Raw genomic sequence first — 12,799 nt, forward strand, 5'->3', positions numbered from 1 at the left:
TAGTGAGGGCCGAGTTTTGTCCCTCCCCTGCGGTGGAAAGCGACAAATCTTACGACGCCACTTATAAAGGGCGCCTCATAAGAGAGCGAAAGGCATTTACGCTCCTTCCTGTCTCCTTTATTTTGCTTTATTTATGTAAGAGAGAGAGAGAGAGAGGCTCTTTACTGTATACTGGAGTGGTCTGCCTAGCGATGCTCTAAGCATGCTACTCCAGACGGGAACGATGGCAAATGAGATGACCTCTATGCACACACCACGAAACAGAAACATAACATACACTAAGCACACCCCAAAACACAGCATAATGAATCGAAATATCCCGTTAAGACTAATGTCTCCCAGAAAGGTTATAAGGCTAATGCATCGAACAATTCGATAATCGTGCGTTGCGGGGCATAGAAATTGCGAAATTACGTGCTTCAGTGCATGAAACAACGTTTTGTTAACAAATTAACGGGAGCGCCAATACATTTCTTCGCAATGTTGCGGAATTATTATCTCGAAACTGGTGTGATGTTAAAAATTCGTTCCAAGTGAATCCGCATTGCGAAATCCATGGCTATAATTCGTAAATTGCAATATGGGCCATAATGTAATTAGTCAAACACATAATTACTGAATGTTTATTAATTAGTCAATTTTGCATCTCAAATTCTTGTGCAAGTATTGTCCGCCGCTTCGAGTAGACCAGCTTATGAACTAGAATTGTGATGTCTACCACAGGCGACCTTTAAGCAATTTTGGAAGTGTCGCTGAAACACCCTGTATATGTGGAGTAACGTCCTAACATAAAACTAGCTGCTTTATTGGAGCACACAATTTCGGGATAGATACAATTGATGGTGGCTCCATATAAATCAAGTATATTTGATTTTTGAGCATATAATGGAAGCGTAGGCAAAAAGTTTCGTGTTTTTGTTAGCGCGACCCGCCGTGGTTCCTTAGTGGCTATGGCGTTGGGCTGCTGAGCACGAGGTCGCCGTATCGAATGCCGGCCACGGCGCCACATTTCAATGGGGGTGAAATGTGAAAACACCCGTGTGCTTAGATTTAGGTACACGGTAATGAACCACAGGGGGTCCAAGTTTCTGAAGTTTCCGTCATAATCAGAAAGTGGTTTTGGCACGTAAAACCCCATAATTTCTTTTTTGTTAGCGGGAGGCAAGGAAAGACGAAGGAATTCAAACTTTCGACAGGTATTAGAAATATAATGTCTGCATGCACTATTCTATCAAAGGTTTCCAGTTAAATGTACTTTGAAAATCGACTGCCTCTGTAGGATCAGAGAGAGAGGGAGAATAAACATATTCATCATGTAAATGTAGCTTTGGAGAGGCGTAGGTAGGTTCTGTGAGTTAGCTTTCAATTTTGTGTGATGTCTTGGTACGAGACTACAGGGTGCATGCCCTCGGACTCAGATTCCTCGGCTTCCGCTTGGCGTTTCAAATCTTGAACCACGAAGTTGGCGATATCGTTGCCTGTAATGTCCTGGTGAGCTCGCACGCAGATGACCATGACTGGTCTCTTTGGCGTCTTTTACCACGAAGCTGTTTACCTCTGTTGCCCGTATGCATCCCCCGCATGCGTTTTCGGGGGGAGGGGGAGAGGAGGGAGGCCGGCTTACGTCCATCCCATGTCGTATGGATAAGAATGCGTGGGCCTATTCCGGAGATAGTAAAATACCGGACTGGACCCGTAGCGGAAGAGAAGCAAGCTTCAAGCACTCTGCCGACTTCCAAAAATAAGTTTAATATCTTCGGTTTAAATAGAACCACATAATTTAGGCGTTGTAAGAGAGACACTATATATATTGCAAGAAACTTCAAGAATTCGAGAATTCGCGAGTTCTTTATTGTGCATAATAATACGGATACATGCATACATTAGCAATTAGTTTGGCAAGTTGGCCTTTGTGCGCTTTTTTTATTTTAAATCCTGTTTGACGAATAATGAGATGGGAAATGAGTGTGATGACGGTGCCTGTGCACGTGGCCTGCGCTTCTGTGGTTATAACGTGACGCGCGTCAGAGGCGCCGGCGCGGCTGCAGCAGCGGTTGCGGCAGGCGGCATGGGAGGTGGTGCGGTGACCGCGGCGGTGCTTGTGTCGGTGTAGTGTAGTGCCGTATTTACATTTTTTTTGTATGATTTCATAACGTATGCAGCCCATGTATGCAGCCCATCTATGTAGCCTAAGCAACTTCGCTGGTAATCCGACCCAATAGGAATGTTGAGGCACCCGAATATTTATCGATGATTCTGCGCGATAATTCCACTTGAGAAGCTGCGACACGACTGTTGAAAGTCGATCACTGACTTCAACTCCTTTTAGGGAGAGCGCGATGGCTATAGCCGCTTCCTCGGCTTCGCTGTGATTGTTTCGGGGGAGTGAAACGCTGCTCCGATGTTCTTTGTTCACGATTGCGGCGGCTGTTGTGGCAGCTCGCCCGGGCTAACACGCCGCATTTGTGTAGGCTGTAGAGGGTCGACTCCCGTATTGCTTGTGTATGGCCCGGGCCTCCCTTCGCTACGCGATGGGCACTGAGTGCATGTAGGCTCAGAATCAATGGTATATGAATAAGAAGATATTCGTGTGCTAAATCTCATGAGTTCGGTTTTGTCTGCGTTATTTTCATTTGCCATTGAGCTCACCGATTATTCAGTTTATCCAGGTAAATTTGTATCGTTAGCTGGTCACTAGGAAGAATTATAGGCCGATAGATGACACAATCGGCTGCAAAAACTTGAGCTGTTGAATTCCTGTCGACGCAAATTTTGTTTACATAGCGCAAAAACAATAAAACCCTTTCGAAACACCGGATGTGACAGATTGAAAGGAGGATTCATCTTTTCCTGTAATGACGATCACACTTCTACTCTTCTGACGTTCTTCAACCCACTGAACAATAATTATTCATTAGTGTTTTTCTAAATTATTCTTTTAAGTGACACGCGATGAAGTGCCTTCGTGAAATCTGTGAAAATGACGTCACATTTTTGACCTTTATGTAGGTACTGATTAATGATTGTTGTTCATTCAAAGAGCTGTTCATTCATTCAGTTGTTTGTTAGTTCACTTTCCATAGCTCTTCTAAATGTCAGCATAGTTAGATCGTGGTTTTGGCACATAAAGCACCGTAAATTAATTAAATAAATGTCGAAGAGTTCTGTTTGGTAGTAACGACTACATTTGAATTCATGCTGATTAGTAAAGAAAAGGTTATTACTTGTAATGTAATTGATAACCTACGATGATAAGATATCTTCTGAGAGTTTAGAGACAACTGATGGTAGTGATAGAGGTCGGTAATTACTTAGTTCATTTCTGTCTTTGGCGTACTCACTCTAGCGTCGTTCAGATCATATTAGCTGCCTTTAGGTACAGTTAAACACTGTAAAACACTAGTAAGTCAAATCAAGCGATTAGCACGCTATCACTACACAGTGAGTATACAAAGGTTGTAAAGTGCCTGTTCAAAAAAAAAACATTCCACTTTCCAAAGCTGCTTCTTCTGATCCCAGTGGAATGACACTCTGACACCTTGTAAGCTATCGCGACTATCACAAACGCGCAGCGATATCTTCAGTAGCCGGTCTCACGAAACGTCTCATTCGATGCCCAAGAACAAAATTATTCCGGCAAGATGATTGTGCGAGGAATATCAAAGCATTGGTACTCTGATTAAAAATTTATAACAATCGTAAACTGACAGTGGGGAACCTTCATCAAGGATGTTCTTGTTATTTATCTTTATTAAGTCGTAGGCTACAGGTCATCACAGGTATACGATTAAATTTACGCCTTTTTTCTATATATGCCGATCGACGCAGAATAATGTAACCGCTTTCTTATGCCGGATACCACTTTGCTTTCTATGTTCTCTTGTCGAACAAACTTTTCAAGCACTTGTAAATTGCTTTAAATTTGTAGATTTTTCTGCAGAAAGCACACGAAAAGGATGAAATTAGCATCTTAGAGGACAATAGTTTCATTCGTGATGCTCCTGGCTTTTGAGACCTGTATTATTTACCCATAAAAGGTTTTGTACTCTATTCTTACTGCTGCAGAAACCAAGTTATTCTTCGACTGACGTCTACAAGAGCTCCTCAAGAGGGCTGAAATCCTACATTCTTGAGAACGACTAAATTCAGGGAGATATGGCCTAATGAAAATCTACGACAATACAAAAATGAAGGCTTGCTCAGAGCAAAGAACGGAACTCTCGTACCTATTTTTCTGTGTGTTTCCTCGCCTCCTGCGCTTCCCTTTCTGCTTGCATTTTCTAACAAGGACACTGTGCAGATCCCAGGAAGTGTACGAGTTCGGCGAAAAAGCTTTCTCGGAAACAAAAAGAACCTGCAAATGACAACAGTGCCCTTCACTTCTTCACAAAAACAAATATTCTAGCAACGTCTTCCGGCAATTGTCTCCGGGGGTCGCAATGCTGAAAGCTTCGGTCAACCGTCATCAATTCCGGGGGAAAAGTGTCCCAACCTCCTCCAGCAGATACAGCATACTTTCGCTCAATTTCTTTTTTTGTCTTGTTTTTGTCTTTTTTTTCATTTCTCGGCGTCAGCACATAGTGCAGGGATGGGCCCGGGATAAGTATGCGCAGCTGCTTTCTCTTCCTACAACTACACATTTTCTTTTAAGCGCCTTCGCAAAGTTGGGGCAAGGTCCTTATGCCCTCATACGACGAGTACAAGAAAAAAATCCTTTTTTTACCGTTATTCTTCGCTTTTTGCTGTGCAAAAATTGTCGTCGTTGTAGCGTCGTTGCCGTTGTTGTTGTTTTCCACACCGTGCATACCCTTTCATTTGGTTTCATTTCACTGAGTAATAGTTTTTTTTTCTTTTGCTTTATCTATAGACATAAATTGCCTCCTGATTTCACAGTAAGCCATAGGCTACTCATATTCTTGGACCTGCGCCCAAGTCTAGAGTTCCTATGTCGCGCTAAAGTGCCCATACTGCCTTGAAAAGAGGTCGTGTCCACTCCTTTTCGTTTTCTTTTTTTTTTGCTGTTTTATTCTTTTTTTCTATGAATGCATACTTCTCCCAACCTACAAGGCCGTGTAAGACTCGTTTTCGGCTGTATGTGATAACAAGCAAGCAGTTCTTCGTATACTCTCTTTTGGACACCGTGTGTGAAACAGCCACGATGCCTGTTGTTGTTCCATGCGGCAAACGAAGTAGAAAACGGCGACGCAAGACGGGTTGGCTGTGCAGGCGAGCGCCTAATTGCTTTTTCGGCCACGTCCGTCCGGACACAGCGCTGAGTAGGCTGGACGTGAGGCCGGCGACCTCTGCTGACGCTGGATCCAAAGGGCAAGAGTCGGTGTCACAAACGTTCGCTTGAATGATCATCGTCATAGTTAGCCAGCTTTGGACCTCAAACGACGAAAGTGGTCATTCACGCCCAAGGCGTTAGCACAGTGCTTTGCCAGCACGTTCTGCAAGAAAAAAAATCAAGGAAAACAAAAAATACGGGTCCTTGCGTATTATCGGAAACAAATTTTGCCTTCATATGGTCATATGGCCTAATCCATATGTTCAAGTCGTATACGGCTGACGACATCCGTCACGCGAGTCATTCGCTACAGCTGTAAATTGAAGGTGCTAACTGTAAATTTCGACGTATGGTTTCGAAACAAGTAATTTTCAACTATTCAACTGATGCCTTCGTTGTCAACAAGTTTACTTCAATCAGGCATCGCAAAAGCACTAAGGCTCTTGAGTCTGAGTCTTTATTTGTTCCAGGCATGTACAGTCTTTCTCGATCGTATAAGTTCTATGTTGCCTGAGACCACCATGCATACTATGTAGGCTGTTGAAAGTTATTTCAGTGGTATGCTGCAAGTATCAAACCCTAGAGAATAAAAAAGAATTCTCGTACTCAACACCCAGAAGTATGAAGGGTCAGTGGAGCAGTGGGAACTATACACTTCACGCAGCCGAAGGAAATATATGGAAAAGGCGCAGAGTACCCCACATCGTTTCGACAAAGGCTGTACATGGCATGAAAAAAAAAAGAAAGCCATTTTATCGCGGCTTGACGAAGCTCCTAGCTCCCGAAATGAGGTACTGCTGTGGTGTACAGCCAGATTATTTATTCGACAAGTGTATAACAAACCATACTTACTGCTAATACGACTAAGAACAGATTAAGCGTAAATGTAAAAATGAACCTAGGAACAGCTTTTGGTCAATAATAATGAATTTAGTTCAAAAATACAATCGCAGAAAGGTCGGGACATAAAGGCAGGAAAGAGCTCATCCTATGTTTATGCCCGCCCCTCTCTGCGATCGTGTTTTTAGAACTAAATTCGTTAGGGCGAAAGCCTTCAGTGGCTCGTTGCGCAATGGTCTTTAAAAAAAAACGTGGCGTTAAGTCGAGTGATACAAAAAAAAAAACACGTGACCTTCTCCGAGCGTGCGGCGGCTGGACAGGGACCACGGGTGGCGCGCCCAGACAGAAAAAAAGGTGTTGCATCGCGTTGGTCATGTGGCGGCGGTGGCGGCGGTTGTGGCGACAGTCCACTTCGAAGCGAGAGAGACGGTGATGGAGGCAGTGTTGCCAGGTCGGACAAGGCAGCATAGCCGACAGCTACAGAAATTGTAGCCCAAATGTAGCCAAGTACAAAAACGAGCAAAAAAATGTAGCCAAAGATAGTCATTTTTATTTGCACTTTTATTTATATATGCGTTTTCACATTCCACTACGGCGATCTCATTTTGCACAACCCGTCGTAACGAAATGTTTGTGACGCCGTGACTGTCGACCCTCAACATCAACAACAGCGACATGATGCTTACATACAGAACACGTTTTCGTTAGCCCCGGAAACCCAAGTTCCAGGGAATTGCTCTTCTCCTTCTCAAACGTAAGTACGAACAAAAAAACTTGAAGGACGCTTAAAGGCACTGACCACGGGTGAGGATGTGCTTTGAGACGTTGATAGAAAGGAAATTACAATAATTTATTGTGATAGAATCCAGCATGATGTTTGCGATTTAAGTAGGCATGATAATTCTAAATTACCAAATAAGATATCAAAAACCAGCAAGTGGCGAAACCTGGTGGTGAAATCTTGCTACTTCGGATGTAGTCTATGAGATCCCTCTACGGTGAGTCGGTTATAGTTGAGTACATCAAAATTATTGCTTAAAAATTCAGTTGCTATATTATTCGACACATGCGCTTTATTCTATGCTTCGCAAATCAAAAGGGCACACATGGCTACGGAAACACGCCGAACTGCGTAAAAAAGCGGGGTCTTATTTTCGATCCGATTGGTTCATTTGGCTGGTTAAATACCAAAGCGTTTGGACAGGAAACCACGAAAACCCGTAGCTGTTATCGCAGAAATAGTTTAACAGGTCAGAAAACATTATTCGCAGGAACATCGACTTGATAAAGAAAATAATATTTTCTCACAGTTACGGCCACCCTTGTCGTCCACCTCTCACTAATGCCGGCGTATAATCACGATCGTGCACTCCTATCACCGTTTTCAATATGCTTCCATCGAACGACTACATCCTGGCTCCAGATCGAAATATTCGGATAGTAAATGTTCCACGGTGCTTTCCGCGTTACCACTTCGTGGTTAGACACTGACCGGTAAGCTTTCTACTGCATCAAAAAAAATAGGTACCATGAAAATTGGTTGTCAGTCTCTTTAAGCTTCGCCTTTAAGAGGAAGCTTTAGCTCAGGCCCAAGTCCGACGCGGTCTATTCAAATACATGTAAAAACGCAAAAACATTTTTCTGAGATAACCCCTGGACTGATTTTAATAAAATTTGTTGCATTTGAGAGAGTAGGATAAATTCTAGTGACTGTTGGAAGCAGAATTTTTATTTAGGGCTTGAATATTGTTAAAAAGATTTTCAAAAATTCAGAAGTTTGAAAAAAATAGAAGCATGCAGTTTACAAACTAATAGCTCTGCATCAAGAACAGATATCGCAGTTTTGTAAACGGCAACCATTAGATCATTCAAAGCGGACAAGTATTATATGTCATTTTACATCTTACGTGAATTTGTTACATTGTGTACAAGGGTTCTGCAAAAGTTGTAATTACATATTATTACATTTTTTGAGGTTCATGCGTAACATATCAATTTTGTCCGCTTTAGATGTGCTATCAGATACAATTCACAGAATTGCGATATCATTTTTTCTTATTGAGTTACAGAGTTGTAAACTTGATAGTTTCGTTTTCTAAAAATTTGCAAATTTTGTCAATTTTTTTAAAACATTCACAACCTAACTCAAAAATTCGAAACCAACAGTCACTAGATTTTAAGTTTTTCTTTTAAATGCAGCAAACCCAGTCAAATTTGGTGCAGTGGTTGCCGAGAAAAACGAATTCTCCTTTTACATGTATTTAGATAGGAGCACCCGAGCTAAAGCTTCCTCTTAAGAGTGGAACATGATAGCATTCAAAGATACCTGACTGCTTCGCACGCTTACCGGCAGCTGCAGCTTAAGTAGCCGTAATGTTATGGTGACTAGTAATGTGCACCCGCAAACGCTGGCGATGAACGCTATGCACGAAGGTTAGCTTTGTGGTTCTTTTCTTTCTTTTCCCTGCACTGCGGGCGCCATCGCTGCCATGGATGCGAGCTTCCTCTGGATGCGGTTGCAAGGAACCGAGCTGGGCGCGCCGTTTCCTCTAAGACAGACCTCAAACGCCAGCTGGAAAAGGGGTTCGTGTTTGAATTCCGCATAAGAGGAATGTGTTCTCTCGTACACCCAAATTACAATCCAATGCTATCATGTCTATAGGTTGCAAGTCATACATCACGAATGTTCTGACGCATTTTACTTTAAGGAATTCGATGAGTTCAGTAACGCCTATCCACCAGGCGTAGTTCGGGATAATTTTTCTCATACAGACAACGGCGGTGACACCGTGCGCCCACACCGGATATTCTGCGAAACGGGGCCCTTAACGTTCTCGTGTTGAAATTCATCTCGCAGGTAAAGGAAGGGAAGGAAGGAAGGAAAAAGTGGAGAAGGAAAGGCAGGGAGGTTAGCCAGTTTAGCTTAACCGGATTGCTACCCTACACATGGGAGCGGGATGGGGGGGATGAAATATGGGGAGGAGAGAGAGAAATAGCACATAGCACAGCACACACATCGTCAGTTACAGTCCGTCACTCTTGCGTGGTACGTGATATCACTGTCACAGCCGCTTGTCCAAGCACGTCTCTTTCAAAACCCGAAGTAGTCCATTCATCGCCTTTAGCGGCGATGTCTTCTGTCGGGGACATGTGAAAATCGTTTCAACTGACAATGGTCTATTGCCAATGTGTGCCAGAAAGGACGCCTGGGACTGTCTCTGAACGTTATATTCAGGACAGTCGCACAGAATGTGTTCTAGTGTCTCCTCGGAAAGACAGGCATTTCAGAGAGTGTTGTCGGCCATCCCAATGCGAAATGAGTAAGATTTCATGAATGCTACCCCTAGCCATAAGTGATAAAGCAGAGTGGCTTCTCCAGTGTGTCCATGGCCATGGACACTAGAGCGTGTCATCTACCCGTGCTTCTCTACTTTCATGCCGGCGCCACGATCGCCCGACCCTATTTTATTGTTCACGGTTTCTAAGCATAGCCATATCAGTAGTGTGCTGTGAAACACCCTCTACTTCCATGCTCATCCCGATGGCGGCCTGTGTATCGACTGAAACCGATAAGACGCAGAGGAGACCATGTTGCTGGCGCAAATATTAGCATGGTGAAGCGCAGCGTAAGTTGAAGAGCTTTATGGGCATCGAAGATCGAAGCCATCGGCTCAGACAGTTGCGCACTGAAGGGAAGGGGAGAGGCATTTCGCGTACGCACACATGCACAGCCGCGCTGGCGGTTTAGCCAGTTAAAACATAGCCTAAGAGATTTGTTTCCACTAGATGAGAGCCACCACTCAAGCGTGGATTAGGGCGCCACTTATATGCTAAACAAAGCCAAGTCGCAAATTTTCAGTAGAACAAATATAGCCACATAGCAAACTCGCCCAAGTAGACGCTAAAAATTTTGTTTCTGCAGCCCAATTTGGCTATATATAGCCAAATCTGGCAACACTGGATGGAAGACGCTCGCCCTGGCCCCACCGGATTGCACGGTAGGTGTCGAAAGTACTCTACAGCTGAGGATTCTCTCCACGCGAGAAACGAGGTGCCAAGCGGTGAGGGCAGGGCGTTCGACCGCGAGAGCTGTTTTCTCCTCCTGCGAGGATGCAACGTAATTGTGTTCGGCTTGTGTTTCACATTTCTGACGCTTACTAGCGACAAGCATGCTGCACCTTTAGGTGGTGCATTTAGTGATCGCATGTGTCGTTGAGGAGGTCGACCTAAGACACCACACGTGTACTTCACACTGCGGCTCGTTATGTCTTGCAAAAAGTCTGACCCCTCCGATCGTATAGCTAATGCATTATGAAGTGTACAGCAGCCTTTCGCCTCCGCTGGTTACAGGAGAGTAACATGCTGCTGGACGTTTTATTTAACGTGCACCAACTAGACAACAGCAAGTACAACTATAGGTACTGCTTTTTTGTACATGCGTTTTTATCCATCGATTTCAAAAAAGAAGAGTATTTGAATGACGCTGTTATTTTCAAAACCGGAACGATTGATCGTCTACCTTCACCATAGTCGATTAGTGCTCTCGTAAAATATTCGTGCGACATCTGAATTCAATATTGTTTTTTTTCAAAATCACGTGAATGAAATTAATCCAATTCGCAGCTCACTCGCGTGTAATTGCTTTCCCCTCTACCGAGCGAGTAACTTTCCATGCAGCAGCAGAGGAGACAGGGGGCTGTTAACTTTTTCTAGCTTACACCGAGTTCGGCAACTGTAATTATGAAAACGTGCAGCCTTGATGAATGAGAGAGAAAAGCAAAATGGTGCCTGTTTTGTAAATGCATGTTCCTCTTCAGTATAGATTTCTGCCTTCTATCGTTTCACTAAAAGACACCAAAAGCAAGGGCCTTCTGCAAGCTGAATTCTCTTTTTCCTGTTTGAGGTGCCGTTTCTCTCCATAAATGCAAGCCACCATTCGATCGATGAATTGATTAAAGGCGGGAGACTAACCAGGTCAAACATTTTAGCTGACGCCCATCCACTTTATTTTCCGTGGGGTGGGAAGCGTGACTCGTTCAATACAGCGCGCTTGCAGGCTCCACGATATACATAGTTTCACTGGAAAAATATAAAACATCCTGATCAGCGTTAATGTAGCTGAGTGCAACGAGATAACGGAAAAGCTTTAACCGAAAGCAGCGGTGTTCATCTTTTTGGGAAATGAAGCTTGCTAGAGAATATTGTTGTAATGGTGACAATTACGAAAGTGGAGAAGAAGTGTTCTATTAAAGCGCAGCCCACAAGATTTTATACTGCAGGTATACAGTAGTGAGCAATACAGAAGGCAACAGCGATTTCTTTCTTTTTTTTAAAGACGATAACTCGTAATGCATGCGTTCACATCTAGGAACTTTATACATAACAGTAAGTTTTCCTGTAAAGCATTTAGTGTCATTGAACCCTTTTCTGAAGGGCATGTGCGTTTAGCCGCTACCAGATGTTTGCATAAAAAATCGGTGTTCCCTTGCATACTTTTGACGGCTGTATGTGGAATAAATTATAGTGCTGACTGCTTTCATTATACTTCTCAAAATATCTGTCCTTTTTGAGCTGCCCACTGCTCACCCAAACGCCGTTACAACTATCAGTGGGGACCAGTAAACTTTTATCCTCGAAGTTTCAAGTGACGCAAACTGACATTCCAATTTATGTGCTTATTGACATATCACAACCAGATAACATGTCTGGTTATTAAGCTACTGCATTTTAGCGTTCCGAAGACATTCAGTGGGATGTTACAAATGCCGTATTGAAGGTTTTCGCCTTAATTTCTACTGTTTCGTGTTTACGATTGCTTTTGAAATCTCACTGTTTATTACGCTTACTAAGCCCTGCATTGTAACATCGGCGGGATGTTCGTGGTGAGGTCTAGTACTCTTCACCGGCACTCACCTACAGTATTGGATCAATTCAAGACGGCATAATGACGCCGGCATGCGTCAAACGAACCTAGACAACAGCTTCAATTATTTCGCGGAAAACTTTCGTAGGGTGAACACGACTGCTTCATTATTGTTGCAGCAGGAGGTGCTTCCTCAGGGCTATTCCAAAAATATTCTTTGACAAAACTAACTAACTAACTTGATTAGCTAAGTTAGCTAAGTTAAGTTAGCTAACTTGTTAGCTAACTTATAGGACATTACAGGAGGCTACATGATACACGTCCCGTCCACAAATTTAAATGGTACGCTACAATGATCATGATGCAACAAGATCGGATGAAACCGCCGTTGACGTACTAAAGATTTGTGGGCAACCACTCCAAACACTGCCTTTCCAAGCGAAGCGTTCGGAAGATAAGACTGCAGAAATTGGGCTGTAGATTCGAAGCAGTGATTTCTCTAAATCATTCTGAGAGAAACTCAAAAAAGAAAAGCAAAACCTCGGCTCCACTGTTCTCGTTCAGTGCGAGCCGACGCAAAGCTAAAAACTTCGTCTGCGTCATTGCATGGCAACGCGCGCGATGCGTTCATAGGAGGGTGGGTTCCTCGAACGCCATCCGTTGCCGATGCATCCGTTCGTGACTAATGGACGGGGACCGCGCGGGAACACCCGGTAACAGGGCTCGTCGTCAAAGAGCTGTTAGCGGGGCTAAAGGGCTGCCGCTCGGAGGGAGCGAGACCAGATAGCGGAATCGGGCGGCCGATGTTC

The 12,799-nt window shown here is 43.7% G+C and overlaps 1 protein-coding gene and 1 pseudogene across 1 annotated transcript in view; one reads left to right on the forward strand and one right to left on the reverse strand.

The window, feature by feature from the left end:
• Positions 1 to 12,799, forward strand: part of LOC135903828 (L-asparaginase 1-like) — a 204,692-nt gene that overhangs the window by 89,794 nt on the left and 102,099 nt on the right. The gene's annotated exons all lie outside the window — the stretch shown is intronic.
• On the reverse strand, positions 1,650 to 1,831 carry LOC135903848 (U2 spliceosomal RNA; annotated as a pseudogene).

The sequence above is a fragment of the Dermacentor albipictus genome, chromosome 4 (genome assembly GCF_038994185.2).
Source record: "Dermacentor albipictus isolate Rhodes 1998 colony chromosome 4, USDA_Dalb.pri_finalv2, whole genome shotgun sequence".
NCBI lineage: Eukaryota > Metazoa > Arthropoda > Arachnida > Ixodida > Ixodidae > Dermacentor > Dermacentor albipictus.